Source organism: Oryx dammah, unplaced genomic scaffold, assembly GCF_014754425.2.
Source record: "Oryx dammah isolate SB20612 unplaced genomic scaffold, SCBI_Odam_1.1 HiC_scaffold_25, whole genome shotgun sequence".
In the NCBI taxonomy this organism is placed as follows: Eukaryota; Metazoa; Chordata; class Mammalia; order Artiodactyla; family Bovidae; genus Oryx; species Oryx dammah.
In genome coordinates, this window is record NW_024070209.1 from 93,661,981 (window position 1) to 93,676,124 (window position 14,144).

At 40.2% G+C, this 14,144-nt stretch overlaps 1 protein-coding gene and 1 long non-coding RNA gene across 6 annotated transcripts in view; both read right to left on the reverse strand.

The window, feature by feature from the left end:
* DENND1A (DENN domain containing 1A) overlaps window positions 1-14,144 on the reverse strand; it is a 539,914-nt gene that overhangs the window by 286,918 nt on the left and 238,852 nt on the right. The gene's annotated exons all lie outside the window — the stretch shown is intronic.
* Window positions 5,577-5,890, reverse strand: LOC120851978. The gene is made up of 2 exons (XR_005718448.1): window positions 5,802-5,890; window positions 5,577-5,769 (listed from the first exon to the last, which is right to left on the reverse strand). It is a non-coding gene; the product is annotated as an uncharacterized LOC120851978 (long non-coding RNA).

Genomic DNA, 14,144 nt, shown 5'->3' on the forward strand with positions numbered 1-14,144 from the left:
AAGTTTGTGGCCTGGACCATTTCTCCTCCCCAACATGTAAAATGGGGATATTTACCTTACATGGCGATTGTGAGGGGAAAACATACACATCCACCACTGAGCCTGAAACAGACTGAATAATGTTTTTCCCTGATGAAATCATACTCTTTCGCCATTAAGATCAAAAGTTGGAATAACCTAAATAAGAAAAAACAAACAAACCCAATCCCCTTTGGGAGATAGAGATAGTCTCACTCAATCTGAGCATTCTACTTTGCTCACAGTTGCTAATCTCAAATTGTAAATTTATTATGATTTCCAGTTAAGCTCCAGAATCTCTGATTTATGTCCATAATTAACATCCCATTGTGATATCTATTATGTGTATGCAGGAAAATGTATGTACTGAATGAGCAGAAATATTAATTCGCATTAAAAAAAAAAACAAGCTGCCATAAAACATCTGTGCTTACATAAAGCTACCCAAACATACACTTGGATTTGATTTTGGAAAAAAGACTCTTTTCTCTCTTGATGGGTATTCAATAATTGTTGCTTTTAGAGAGCGGATCTGTCATCTTCTTTTCTATGACAGCATTACTATGATTGAGGGAGATTGCTCAGGAGGAAAGCAAGGAGACACTTTTCTGTTATCACCGGTGAAGTGTTGGTAACAGAAGATCTGTAGAGTAATGACACCTGCACTGACAATTCACTGTAATTCTCAGATATTTTCCATTGAGCCCAGAGAGGGTGAGCACAGAGGCCTTTCATCATTTTCCTAAGAGAGTTTATGATGCAGCCCACTCCTGTATTCATACACCTGCAAGTTTTCTTTCCCATCCAGAGCATCTTATTTTATGGTTTAAATTACTACTGTAATATAATGTAATGGGTTAGTGAGGGTCTAACCATGGCCCACCTTACAGAAGCTTTCATAGACTAAAGGAGAAACACATTGTCTCTGTTGGAAACACACACACACACACACACACACACACACACACACGACAAAAGGAAGAAATGGCTTCAGAAGAAATCTTGTCCTACTTTCAGTAGTAAACAACAAAATTAATTATCCCACTGAGACAACATTTGATATTATTCACATTTTAGAGCCTGGAAGAAGAAGCTAATGAGGAAAGGGGGCAATTTATCAAGTGTTAGGTGCTCTGACATATTATTCTTTACAACAACTCTATGAGATAAATTATCATTCCATTTCACAGAGGAGAAAACTGAGTCTCAGGGAAGCAAAGTGATTTACCTAGGACAGTACAGTTACTAAAAGCACAGCTCAGACATAAAATTAGTCCAACATGATCTCTATTCTACTCACTCCATACAACACAGTATTAATTGTACAACCTGATCAAGCGCAATAGTCAATCCTGAGATGAGGATTTAAAATCCTTACCACGCAGTTCTTACTGTAATACCCTGATAAAACGAAAGCTTGCCTCCAAAGGCCCCTCGGCTCGAAGCATTCTGAGCAATCCAACTCTGGCTGCCTCCCAACAACTCAGCATGTTTTCTTACTTTGCCAGCTCCAGGGACACTAGTCATGTGTCAACTCTTTACTGCTTTAGGAATTAGTGTACACGTTACATTCAGAAACACAAATATAAATAGCTCAATTTAAAATATTTTAATCAAGCATGACAAAAGATATGTTTTACGCTTCCAGTGCTTCGTGTCAAAAACCAATGGCTTTGTGTCAAAAACACACCTTAGAGGTGTGTTTTTTAAAGAAATTACCTCAAGAAACAATGGCCTGTGTCATAGATTCTTAGACTGTTGCCCTTTAAAGCATAAAGCTTTAAATGTATGCTTATGGTGACAATTAAGGAAATACTAGATTAGACAGGGCATCAGTTTTCCACAAATAGCACTTAAATTTAAGTTCATTTCCACCCCAGATCTCTGCTTGAATGTTGTATCATTCAGTCGCAAATCTCTCTATAAAAGTGTCTGACTGTCTCTTAAAACCATTTATGCTCTATGCTTCAGTGCCTTTCCTTGGCAACTTTTTCCATATGCTTAACTTCTTTCAGGAAAGCAGCTCTGTCTCAATTCACAGGACAGCAAACCAATCAACACAAGCAAGCAGGCAGGTAAAGAAAGGAAGGGAGACGGGCACACAGAGAGAAAGCAGGATATAGATGTAGCTGGTCCGATAAACATAATGTTTTAGAAGGCAGAGAGTTTTAGAGTAAAAGAAAACTAACCAACCAACCACCTACCCCCAAACAATCAGAGAGCCCTGAACTTGAATTTATAACCCAAATACCCTGTACCATATGCAACTTGAGACACACAACTGGTAGCACTATTGGGGATTTATGACTTATGACTTGTTCATATTTAATTTGTAACCAAACACTTCCCCTTCCTCTTAGCTACCTTAGAACTCTTGATTAACTCTTGTTTTCACAGGTCAGAGGTTAAATAAAGGAAGGGAAGCATTCTGGGGTGAGACTGCCCAGAGCACCACATCCAAGAGTGACCTGTGCAAGGAGCATTAAAATAAGTGATAACACTAGAGATTGTTCAAGACAGCTGATGTTCAAAGCCTCCTTTGGGTACATGGCAGGATCTTGCAACTAGAGAGCTGGCAAAAAAAGGCAGACAGGAAACTGCTCTCAAGTTACCTTTTGTGACAGAGCAACTCTCTTACCAAGAGGTTTCTCCCAAAATGTTTTTGGAAATGAGACTGAGGTTTTAAGTGAAGGTAAAACAGAATTTGTATAAGCCCAATAGCTCTTCTCCTCGCTTTGCTCTGCCAGATGCATCTGTCCTGCCCGTCAGAGTCTCCTACTCCAAAGAAAACCTCCACGGCTAGCTCATCATTTTTGTTTTGTATTTTTTTTTTTTTTTTTCCCGCAGACCTAGGCTAGCATGATAGAAGCAAATTTCTTGTACACACAGAGACACTGAACAGGATATAATCTGTCCAACTGAAAGACCCATCTTGTTCCAAGTACCTATACTGGTGTGCCATTCATCATGCACCAAACAGATCAAAATAGTAATAGCACAGACCATCACTTATTCTGGAATACCAATTTACACTCATTTGTTTTATGGCTGCTGCTGCTGCTGCTGCTAAGTCGCTTCAGTCGTGTCCGACTCTGTGCGACCGCATAGACGGCAGCCCACCAGGCTCCACCGTCCCTGGGATTCTCCAGGCAAGAACACTGGAGTGGGTTGCCATTTCCATCTCTTCATCCTTTCCTTCCTTCATTCATTGCCTAATATAAGCCATTAAGAGCTGACTAAGGCAGTTTCCACTAAAGCAAGTCATTGATTTAAATTTGTATGTGAAACCATTATGGAATTAAGAATGATCTGACAGAAGCAACATAACAAAGTTTGGAAAATGTGGGAAGTAATGGCTAAGTCACCCTGCAAGGAGCTAAGGCACATGGTTTCTCTGCACTATAATCACAGAACATAGCCAGAGCCTGGAGCAGGCAGTTTCCTCAGCAGAGCCCTTCAAAAGGATGGAGGAACCCAATCCTGAGCAACCTGAGAAGGTAGGCATCCACTACAAAGTGATCAGAGTTGAAATATAAAATGCCATTAGTCACTCTCTGTTGTTTCCCTGACAAAATATCCTACTTATTTTTAAAACAACTTTTTGTGCTTATGGCTTATTGCTTTATTATCATCCAAGGGAAGAAATCCATAATGCTACAAAAGCTTAAAACTGGAGTCACTGAACTCTCTTAAAGTGTGATAGTTTAGAGGAAGGTCAAGTATTTGGTTAAACAAGTCATAAGTCATCAGTCCCCAGCAGCACCACTTGTGTGTCTCCCTCAAAAGAAACCCTAAATACTAATCTTTAGAGACAGGAAGCTCAGCCAGCAATTCTGGCAGAAACAGGTTTCTTTGACATAAATTCTAAAACTCATATAGTATGAAACAGAGCAGGAAAATCGTCTTTCAGTGAATTACTATTAAAAGCAGAATATGAAGGTTAGAAAATGTCTCCATGAATTATTTTTACTTTATTTCCACCAGCATTAAATTATGTAACCATTTTTGGTGCTTTATTTTAAATGGAAGTTCTGTATGTCTATAAGAGCGAAACATATGTACATACATCTAAATATGTGCTAAAAGAATGGTTAAATAAATTATGATATATCCAGGCAATAGAAAATTAAGGTTTAGAATATTTTTAGAAATACTGTAGGAGAATGCACATGAAATAATAGACAGTTGATTCAATTGTGCAGGTCCATTTATACATGAATTTTTTCGCTAAATGTAATACCTGTATTTTCATTTTACAGATCTTTAAGTAACTGTGGCATCTGGTCCCATCACTTCATGGGAAATAGATGGGGAAACAGTGGAAACAGTGTCAGACTTTATTTTTTTGGGCTCCAAAATCACTGCAGATGGTGACTGCAGCCATGAAATTAAAAGACGCTTACTCCTTGGAAGGAAAGTTATGACCAACCTAGACAGCATATTAAAAAGCACGATTTTACTTTGCCAACAAAGGTCCGTCTAGTCAAGGTTATGGTTTTTCCAGTGGTCATGTATGGATGTGAGAGTTGGACTGTGAAGAAAGCTGAGCACCGAAGAATTGATGCTTTTGAACTGTGGTGTTGGAGAAGACTCTTGCAAGTCCCTTGGACTGCAAGGAGATCCAACCAGTCCATCCTAAAGGAGACCAGTCCTGGGTGTTCATTGGAAGGACTGATGCTGAGGCTGAAACTCCAATACTTTGGCCACCACATGTGAAGAGTTGACTCACTGGAAAAGACCCTGATGCTGGGAGGGATTGGGGGCAGGAGGAGAAGGGGACGACAGAGGATGAGATGGCTGGATGGCATTACTGACTCAATGCACATGAGTTTGGGTGAACTCTGGGAGTTGGTGATGGACAGGGAGGCCTGGCGTGCTGCGGTTCATGGGGTCTCAAAGAGTCGGACATGACTGAGTGACTGAACTGAAACTGAACTGAAGTAACTGTGGGGAAAAGTTTGTGTTCAATTACTGATCACAATATGTGGAATCAAAAGAACTATGGTCTGAATAGTGGCTTCTGTCCAAGCTGTTTCAGCTTCCTGCCCTTAGGGGAGTCATTTATGGACTCTTCTGCTTTTGAGGCAGGGAGAGCAGTATGTGGATCCTCAACTTGTGATGGGGGCTGCACTTCTCACTGCATGTTTTCAAGGGTCAACTTTAGATTGGAGAAAAGTAATATTTACAAACTACATATCATATGCAATCACATACACTCATAGAAAGACTAAAAGATAAAAAATGAATGGTTATCTCTAGGTAGTGGGATTACAGATAACTTTGTTTCTTTCATCATCCTTCTCTGCGTTTTCTATGACTTATCTACTGAGCATGCAGTACCTTAAAAATTTGATAAAGGATTTTTTGTGTGTTTTAAGAACTTTATCTTATTCATAATTATAAATACTTGGAACCAGGCTAATGTACAGTAATTCACAAATTATGGACTATCAAAATAATGGAATACCGTTTAAAACTTTCGAGTGTAAGATTTTTAAGTTTGATGTTATTAGAAAAAAATTATTTTAGAGTCACAAACTTATAAGCATAAAATTTTATTTTTTATTTTTACTTATTTTTTATTGAAGTATAATTAAAGTACAATATAAGTTCCAGGTGTATGATATAGTGATTCACATTTTTTTGAGGTTATGCTCCATTTATAGTTATGATGAAGTGTTGGCTATATTCCCTATGTTGTACAAATATATCCTTGCAGTTTATTTTATACATAATAGTATGTACCTTTACCTCCTACCCCTACACTGCCCCTTCCCCCTTACCTTCTACCCCTATACTGCCCCTTCCCCCTTGGAATATTATATTTTCATTAAAAACAGACTACAGAAAAATATTTCAACATAGAAAAACATTAACAATATATTTAAATATAAAAGACTCTATATACAAATGATTTTTCATTTTGTGTGTTTTCCTGTATTTCCCAAGCTTTCTACAATAAATATGTATTACTTTTATTTACTTTAAAAAAATTTTTAAAGCCACATGTGTGATTCCTCTCTGCCTACCAACTTCCAAGTCATTTTGTTTGACTGTAGAGAGGTGGATTGGTTACGGAGAGCAGAATCTAAAGCCTAACCTCTTGTTTCCTTAAGTGCGCTTGATTAACTGTGACCACCCAGTTCCCAGAGAGCTTCTCTGGATGAAACCTCTTTCACAAACTGGCCACATCAGTCTCATGCTCTTTCCACTGCACCATGCTTATTACGGATCTCAGTTTCAGGGAAGAATAGTGGGTTAATAGGGTTTTCAGTGACCTTCCTTACTGTGGGAGCAACCAGCCTCCATAAAGCTTGGTGGGGCTCAGAAATGAGACACTCACTTATGCAAGGCCATGTTAAGTTGAAAGGGGAAAGAAAAAAGGGTCAGAATCTTTTTTTTTCCCTGTTAGATTTTGAGGCCAAATCCTCAAGGCTGGATGGTTCATATAAACATTCAGTATCACAGTAAACTGTGGAAAATTCTGAAAGAGATGGGAATACCAGATCACCTGACCTGCCTCTTGAGAAATCTATATGCAGGTCAGGAAGCAACAGTTAGAACTGGACATGGAACAACAGACTGGCTCCAAATACGAAAAGGAGTACGTCAAGGCTGTATATTGTCACCCTGCTTATTTAACTTATATGCAGAGTACATCATGAGAAACGCTGGGTTGGAGAAAGCACAAGCTGGAATCAAGATTGCTGGGAGAAATATCAATAACCTCACATATGCAGATGACACCACCCTTGTGGCAGAAAGTGAAGCTGCTGCTGCTGCTGCTAAGTCGCTTCAGTCGTGTCCGACTCTGTGTGATCTCATAGTCGGCAGCCCACCAGGCTCCTCCGTCCCTGGGATTCTCCAGACAAGAACACTGGAGTGGGTTGCCATTTCCTTCTCCAATGCATGAAAGTGAAAAGTGAAAGTGAAAGTGAAGTCGCTCAGTCGTGTCCGACCCTCAGTGACTCCATGGACTGCAGCCTACCAGGCTCCTCCGTCCATGGGATTTTCCAGGCAAGAGTGCTGGAGTAGGGTGCCATTGCCTTCTCCGCAACCAGGCTTGGGTGTTAGCTAAACAAAGAAGAGAAGTTAGATGAAAGAAAAGTGTACTTGCAACTGGAAGGACAAATACGCCAGAGGCATAGAGACAATGGACTACAAATGACTTGAGGTGGTTGGTTTCCACTTAAAGATAAGGACAAGAGGTTTATCTGTGTGATTTTGGGGGGGAATCCGTTGGGAGGTTGGGTTGGGGGGTGCAGATGGGATTCTTGGCAGTAGAAGAAAATGAGAATAGAGAAATCCAAAAAGACCAGCTTGTGAGGAGTTTTATGTACAAGTCTAGGGAGTTTTCCTCTTTTCCTGAAAGCAGAGTTTTAAGAGTGATTTGATCAGTTTTGTTTTTTCAGAAGTGCACTTTAAAGACAGAGTGGACACTGAACTGAAAGGGGAAGTCTGGAAGCAGATAAACTCAAAGGTTCTAAGACCCAGGCAGCTGGCAGCCCTCTAAAAAGAAGGTTCTAATAGTGAAGGCTTATGTCAATGCTCTTTTAATCACTTAAAGAAATTACTGAATGCAATTAAAAAGATTTGGCTCCAGGAGAAGAACTAAAACCTGAGTTCCTAGTCAGGCAAACGCTGGCCTGAAGAGTGAGGCTCCTACAGACTCAACATCAACTGTGCGAGGCTTAGGAGAGGAGGACAGCCCAGAGCAACAGGCCTGTTTCCCCCACCTACTAGAGGGCTCCCCTGAGCTGCAACTTCATCTCTCCAAGCCCCGTTTCCTTTGCCAAAGGACAATACTTTCTGTTTATCTAGCGAGGCCATCATATAGAATGAATTAAGCAACTGAATACAAATTTAACTATAACCTTCTAATGCAAATAATACAGAGTGCTCATCAGAGTCCACAGACCACACTGGGCACTCAAAAACAGGTGGCTTCTATTGTGATTATTAGGTAGGAGATGGTTACCTGCTCTTTCAGGAGAAGGAGTGATTCTAAGCCACATTTTGGATTATTTCAAATGCCTTTAAAATGCTGAGCACCACAAGTGTTAGGGGAAGCACACTGAATGAAACCGCTCACCCTGGCCAGGTACCACAGTAACCATTTGCATGAATTGTTTTACAACAGGAGGTCCTAGTAAAGAACACAGAACTAATAAGCCACCACCAACCAGAAGAGTTTGAGAAAGGTCAAAAGGAGACAGCACATGTCTAACCACCTCCCAGAATCCTTCTCATTGGCATCCATCTTGGCTGAGCGATGAGTGCACCCCCAGGAAGGACTCTGAGTGAGAATGATTGGCCAAAGACAACCCAGAAACTAATCCCATCACCATGAAACCCAAGACTGAGAGTCACGTGGCAGAGCAGTTCTCCTGTGTTCCCTTACCCTACTGCTCTCTGCCCAGGTGCCCTTTCCAATAACATCTCTTGCTTGGTCAGCATGTGTGTCTCCTTGAACAATTCTTTTCCAAGCGTTAGACAAGAGCCCACTTTTGGGCCCTGGAAGGGGTCCCCCTTCCTGCAACACAAGGATGTGTGTATTCTTTACAATTACTTTTAACATTTGTCATAAAAGAGGGGACTAAGGTCAAAGAAATCTTATTAATACTTATGAACTTGAAATACTAATCAGTCATGAAAAAAGAATGTAATTTTGCCATTTGCAGCAACACGGATGGAGTTGGAGGGCATTATGCTAAAGTGAAATAAGTCAGACACAGCAAGACAAATACTGTATGATATCACATATAAAATCTAAAAAATACAACAAATAAATATAACAAAAAAGAAATAGACTCATACAGAACAGTAAACATACCAGTGGGAAGAGGAAAAGGAGGGCAATAAAGAGATATGATATTAAGAAGCACAAACTATTAGGTATAAAATAAACTATGAGGAATGATGCTGAAGCTGAAACTCCAGTACTTTGGCTACCTCATGTGAAGAGTTGACTCACTGGAAAAGACTCTGATGCTGGGAGGGATTGGGGGCAGGAGGAGAAGGGGACAACCGAGGGTGAGATGGCTGGATGGCATCACGGACTCAATGAACGCGAGTCTGAGTGAACTCCAGGAGTTGGTGATAGACAGGGAGGCCTGGTGTGCTGCGATTCATGGGGTCGCAAACAGTCAGACACGACTGAGCGACTGAACTGAAACTATGAGAACATATTATACAACATGGCAAATATAACTATAAACAGTATAAATTTAAAATTCTGAGTCACTATATCATATACTTATAAATTATATAATATTATACTACACTTCAATAAAAGTAAATAAATACACTATACCTCCCCTCAAAAGAGGGAAAAAATATTTATCCACTTGATATAAAAGATTTCACTTCGAAGACTGAATAAAAACAAAGAAAAAAGATAGGAATCATAAATGTGTCACTAGTATTGTTTGAATGATTCCTCAGTTAATGACTCTTTACAAGATAACACTGCAAATAATTACTTAGGCTTTCCTGACTGAAGGAATATTACATATTGTTCTTGCCTAATTAAATAAGACTTAAGCCTAGAAGATTTATGTTATAATGATATAAAAGATAGCAACAGTAATAAGACTCTACAAGCTATCATTAAACAAACATATGGATGTTAACATTTTTACCTTTCACAAATGTTTGAACTTAACTTCTATTTTAAAATATAACAGCTTCAGTTAATTCAAAGATCCATTCTCCATACTGAGCCATTCACAGGATGGGAATGAAAATATCTAGTCCCTAAGCTATGTCAGGCAGGGACCAAGCAGTTCAAGGGCATTATCTCTACTTCCCTTCTCTACTCCTTGCTAGAGCTACAAGACATGGGTATCGTCAGCTATAACTAACAGAAAGAGAAATGGAAACTCAAAGGTGTTCAGTGACCTGCTCAAGACCACCAAGCTACTAAAGCTACAGTCAAGATCTGACGTAAGGTCTTCTGGTTCCAGAACTCATGGTACTTTTTCTTTTTTATAAATCAATTTCAAATTATAAAAAGTGAAAGTGAAGTCGCTCAGTCCCGTCTGACTCTTTGCAACCCCGTGGACTGTAGCCCACCAGGCTCCTCCGTCCATGGGATTTTCCAGGCAAAAATACTGGAGTGGGTTGCCATTTCCTTCTCCAGAGGATCCTCCTAACCCAGGGATCGAACCCAGGTCTCCCACATTGCAGGCAGATGCTTTAACCTCTGAGCCACTAGGGAAGTCCATTTACACATAATGAAGCCCAACCATTCTATGTATACATGAAGAGGAGTTTTGATAACTATATACCTCTGTGTAACCACCAACACAATCAGTATGTACCACATTTCCAGGGCCCCAGTAGTATCACTGACTCAATGCACATGTATTTGAGCAAACTCTGGGAGCTAGTGGAGGATAGAGAAGACTGGCACTCTGCAGTCCATGGGGTTGCAAAGAGTCAGATGGGACTTAGTGACTGAACCACCCCCCCAGTTAATCCCCCTCATCCTTTGTAGGGTGTCTACCACACTATACTGAGATCATCTCTTTACCACCTGTTCTTCCCACCATTTAGTTCAGTTCAGTTGCGTCTGACTCTTTGAGACTCCATGGACTGCAGCACGCCAGGCCTCCCTGTCCATCACCAACTCCCGGAGCTTACTCAAATTCATGTCCATTGAGTCGGTGATGCCATCCAACCATCTCATCCTCTGTCATTCACAATTTACTTCTTTTTAACCTCAAATTAAAATTATTTCCCTTGGGTATATAGTTTATGAGTTTTGACAAATGTACACTGTGGTGTAACAGCCACAGACAATTAAGACAAAGAACACTTCGACCCCATATCACTCAATTTACTTCTGCTGTGCTTTTGTAGTCAACAGTTCCCCCATTCCCAGCACCTAATCAGTTTCTAATTCCTATAATTTTGCCTTTTTCAGACATGTCAAATGAAATAACATAGTATGTAGCCACTGTCATAATCCATCAGGTCTTTTATTAAAAGTTCTAAGCCACACTATATATTTTAGCCTTTTATTTATTCTTCCTAGAGGACTTTGCCATTTCCACACTTAGATTAAGACAAGTTTTAATAGTGACATATTCCCATAGTTATTTCAATGTCTCACAACACCAAGGCACTAGCTGTTGCTCTACCCCAAGTAAGGAAATGTTACAGGAGTACCTTCAGTTCATTTAATGCATTAAAACAGTATATCATTTGCAAACTTCCTTGTTATGTCATTTAATGCAGAGTTTGAGAGAACAGCAAGCAGAGGTAAGAAAATCTTCTTTAAGTGAACAATGCAAAGAAATAGAGGAAAATAACAGAATGAGAAAGACTAGAAATTTCTTCAAGAATAATGGAGATATCAAAGGAACATTTTGACCAAGGATGGGCATGATAAAGGATAGAAACAGCAAGGACCTAATAGAAGCAGAAGAGATTAAGAAGAAGTGGCAAGATTACACAGAAGAACTATACAAGCAAAGTGTTAATGACCTGGATAAACCATGATGGTGTGGTCACTCACCTACAGCCACACATCCTGCAGTGTGAAGTCAAGTGGGCCTTAGGAAGCATTACTACAAAAAAAAAAAAAACTAGTGGAGGTGATGGAATTCCAGCTGAGCTGTTTCAAATCCTAAAAGATGATGCTGTTTAAGTGCTGCACTCAACATGCCAGCAAATTTGGAAAACTCAGCAATGGCCACAAGATTGGAAAAAGCCAGTTTTCATTACAATCCCAGAAAAGGGCAATGTCAAAGAATATTTGAACTACTAATGACTGCACTCATTTCACATGCTAGCAAGGTTGTGCTCAAAATCTTTCAAGCTAGGTTTCAGTAGTACGTGAACTGAGAACTTCAAAATGTATAAGCTGGGTTTAGCAAAGACAGAAGAACCAGAGATCAAATTGCCAACATCTGCTGGATCACAGGAAATGAAAGGGAATTCCAGAAAAACATCTACTTCTGCTTCATTGATTATGCTAAAGGCTTTGTGTGGTTCACAACAAACTGTGGAAAATTATTCAAGAGATGGAAATACTAGGCCACCTTACCTGTCTCTTGAGAAACGTGTATGCAGGTCAGTTCAGTTCAGTCACTCAGTCATATCCGACTCTTTGTGACTGCATGAACCGCAGCACGCCAGGCCTCCCTGTCCATCACCAAATCCTGGAGTCTACCCAAACCCATGTCCATCGAGTCGGTGATGCCATCCAACCATCTCATCCTCTGTCATCCCCTTCTCCTCCTGCTCTCAATCTTTCCCTGCATCAGGGTCTTTTCCAATGAGTCAACTCTTCGTATCAGGTGGCCAAAGTATTGGAGTTTCAGCTTCAGCATCATTCCTTATAAAGAAATCCCAGAGTTGATCTTCAGAATGGACTGGTTGGATCTCCTTGCAGTCCAAGGGACTCTCAAGAGTCTTCTCCAACACCACAGTTGAAAAGCATCAATTCTTTGACACTCAGCCTTCTTCACAGTCCAACTCTCACATCCATACATGACCACTGGAAAAACCATAGCCTTGACTAGACGGACCTTAGTCGGCAAAGTAATGTCTCTGCTTTTCAATATGCTATCTAGGTTGGTCATAACTTTTCTTCCAAGGAGTAAGTGTCTTTTAATTTCATGGCTGCAGTCACCATCTGCAGTGATTTTGGAGCCCAGAAAAATAAAGTCTGACACTGTTTCCACTGTTTCCCTATTTCCCATGAAGTGATGGGACCAGATGCCATGATCTTCGTTTTCTGAATGTTGAGCTTTAAGCCAACTTTTTCACTCTCCTCTTTTACTTTCATTAAGAGGCTTTTTAGTTCCTCTTCACATTCTGCCATAAGGGTGGTGTCATCTGCAAAATCTGAGGTTATTGATCTTTCTCCCGGCAATCTTGATTCCAGCTTGTGGTTCTTCCAGTCCAGCACTTCTCATGATGTACTCTGCATAGAAGTTAAATAAGCAGGGTGACAATATATAGCCTTGACGTACTCCTTTTCCTATTTAGAACCAGTCTGTTGTTCCATGTCCAGTTCTAACTGTTGCTTCCTGACCTGCATATAGGTTTCTCAAGAGGCAAGTCAGGTGGTCTGGTATTCCCATCTCTTTCAGAATTTTCTGCAGTTTATTGTGATCCACACAGTCAAAGGCTTTGGCATAGTCAATAAAGCAGAAATAGATGTTTTTCTGGAACTCTCTTGCTTTTTCCATGATCCAGCAGATATTGGCAATTTGATCTCTGGTTCCTCTGCCTTTTCTAAAACCAGCTTGAACATCAGGAAGTTCACGGTTCACGTATTGCTGAAGCCTGGCTTGGAGAATTTTGAGCATTACTTTACTAGCGTGTGAGATGAGTGCAATTGTGCAGTAGTTTGAGCATTCTTTGGCATTGCCTTTCTTTGGGATTGGAATGAAAACTGACCTTTTCCAGTCCTGTGGCCACTGCTGAGTTTTCCAAATTTGCTGGGATATTGAGTGTAACACGTTCACAGCATCATCTTTCAGGATTTGAAATAGCTCCACTGGAATTCCATCGCCTCCACTAACTTTGTTCGTAGTGATGCTTTCTAAGGCCCACTTGACTTCCACATTCCAGGATGTCTGGCTCTAGATGAGTGATCACACCATTGTGATTATCCGGGTCGTGAAGATCTTTTTTGTACAGTTCTTCTGTGTATTCTTGTCACCTCTTCTTAATATCTTCTGCTTCTGTTAGGTCCATACCATTTCTGTCCTTTATCGAGCCCATCGTTGCATGAAATGTTCCCTTGGTATCTCTAATTTTCTTGAAGAGATCTCTAGTCTTTCCCATTCTGTTGTTTTCCTCTATTTCTTTGCATTGATCGCTGAAGAAGGCTTTCTTATATCTTCTTGCTGTTCTTTGGAACTCTGCATTCAGATGCTTACATCTTTCCTTTCCTCCTTTGCTTTTTGCCTCTCTCCTTTTCACAGCTATTTCTAAGTCCTCCCCAGACAGCCATTTTGCTTTTTTGCATTTCTTTTCCATGGGGATGGTCTTGATCCCTGTCTCCTGTACAATGTCACAAACTTCATTCCAGAGTTCATCAGGCACTCTATCTATCAGATCTAGGCCCTTAAATCTATTTCTCACTTCCACTGTATAATCATAAGGGA